Genomic DNA, 2,363 nt, shown 5'->3' on the forward strand with positions numbered 1-2,363 from the left:
AAACGTTAAGGTATCGAACTCAAATTTGGAATTGGTACGTTATTAACTAGCCAAAGATGAACCTCTTTTCTCTTTAAGGGTAAACATCTCTCAGTTTAGCTTTAAACAGAGTACTTGAAATAGGATATTAAGTTATAAGAATTTGCGATGGGGATTTTTTAGTAATTTTGTTGAGCAGCTTCCTTGGTTTTGAGAAGACAGCAGGGAGGAATATTGTTTTTCTTTCTGTTAAATTCCAGTTTGGCCCTGGAACAGTCTTTTTTTTTTTATTCTGAGAAGTACTTCCAGTGACAGTGCTAATCACAACCTAAAATACAGTTGAGTTCTGCTAGAATAGAAGGGGGTTGCAATGAATGAAACAAACAAATTAAAATATTACAAGATTCCCATTTCCCTGTAAAAAATCTTTACTCTGTGTATTTTTTTTTTTTTTTTTTTTTTTTTTGCGGTACGCGGGGCTCACACTGTTGTGGCCTCTCCCGTTGCGGAGCACAGGCTCCGGACGCGCAGGCTCAGCGGCCATGGCTCACGGGCCCAGCCGCTCTGCGGCACGAACCCGTGTCCCCTGCATCGGCAGGAGGACTCTCAACCACTGCATCTGGAGCCTGTGCTCCGCATCGGGAGAGGCGTGACAGTGAGAGGCCCACGCACCGCAATGAAGAGTGGCCCCCCCACTCGCTGCAACTGGAGAAAGCCCTCGCACAGAAACGAAGACCCAACACAGCCAAAAATAATAAATATAAAATAAATAAATTTTAAAAAATAAATAAATAAATAAAATAACTTGACAAACATCTATGACAAAAATACAAATGATGCATCATGACACCTATTTTTCAGATGGGAAAGTGAAAAAATTCAGAGAGATAATGTAATTGGCCTAAAAGTCACAAAAAGAGTAACAGAAAGGACTAGAAAGTCAAACTCAGGTCAATAGAACTAAAAATCCAACGATGTTTCCACTGCATCACAATACTGGTTTTCAGTTGATTTTTTAGATAATGTATTGCTGAAACTATATCGCTTGGTGATCTGAGAAAAAATTCAAGACCTCCATGTTTATGCTGAAGTCAACCCCAGCGATGAGACTGGCTTTGAACCAGAACAGGGACCTTTTGGTAACTTTTGATCCTTATGTGGGGACTATGGATTCTTGTCCTTTTTCAGGTGATTGAAAGCCCCATTAAGACTATTAAAAATATTCTTAATTTTTAATTAAGAATATTAAACATATTCTTAATTTTTAATTAAGAATATTAAACATATTCTTAATTTTAATTAAGAATATTAAAACATTCTTAATTTTTAATTAAGAATATTAAAACATTCTTAATTTTTAATTAATATTTTAAAATTCTTAATTTTTAATTAAGAATATTAAAATATTCTTAATTTTTAATTAAGAAACAAAAATCTTAATTATAGATCCTCTTGGGCTGTCTTGAATGATAAAATGTGGGGACTTCCCTAACCGGCAAGAACACAGCCTTCAGGAGAAGCACGTTCCCAACCTTTCCATTTTACAGTAAAGAGAGTTCACCTCGAAGCTTTTCCCTCCTTTTGTTGTCATGGTTTTACTGAATCTGACCAGGACTCTGCTGGGGACCCTGTCACATGCTCTATCTACATTTACTTAATCCTTTTTTGCAACAACCTTTTGAGGTAAGTTCTAAGATTAACCCATTTACAGATGGAAAAAACAAGGCTCAGTGTAGCGAGAAATGGACTCAGTGTGGTTCAAATAAGCAGCAGCACACCTGGGTCTGGAATCCAGGTCCAACTGTGCCAAAAGATGCTGGCTGAGAAGGTCTTGGAAGCTAGTCATGGCAGAAGGTCCAATCTAACACCTACTTTTCTAGATAAAATGCCCCAGACCAGACCTTCTCCACCTTTTTCTGGTCGGATGGCTATTAAATACTTCCTTTCCAGCCCTCTCAAATAATGCAAGTGCTGGACTTCATTTCATGTTCATCCCAAGGATGTATGCAGTGATATCCCCAAAGATGTACCATTGATCCTCATTATTCAGAATTGGTATTTGTGAATTTGCTTGTTCGCTAAAATGTATTTGTAACTCCAAGATCAATACTCGCAGTGCTTTTGTAGTCATTCATGGACCAACGGCAGAGCAGCAAAACATTCAAGTTGCCTGATGCACATGATTCCAGCTGAGGTCAAACAAGATGACGTTCTGCCTTCTTGTTTCAGCTCTCATACTGTAGACAGTGTCCTTTTCACAGTCTATTTAGCGCCACGTCTTTCACATTTTTGTGCTCTTTGTTGGTGATTTTGCTGTTTAAAAAGGCCCCCAGGGGCTTCCCTGGTGGCGCAGTGGTTGCGCGTCCGCCTGCCGATGCAGGGGA

This window comes from Physeter macrocephalus, chromosome 17 (assembly GCF_002837175.3).
Source record: "Physeter macrocephalus isolate SW-GA chromosome 17, ASM283717v5, whole genome shotgun sequence".
Taxonomy (NCBI): domain Eukaryota; kingdom Metazoa; phylum Chordata; class Mammalia; order Artiodactyla; family Physeteridae; genus Physeter; species Physeter macrocephalus.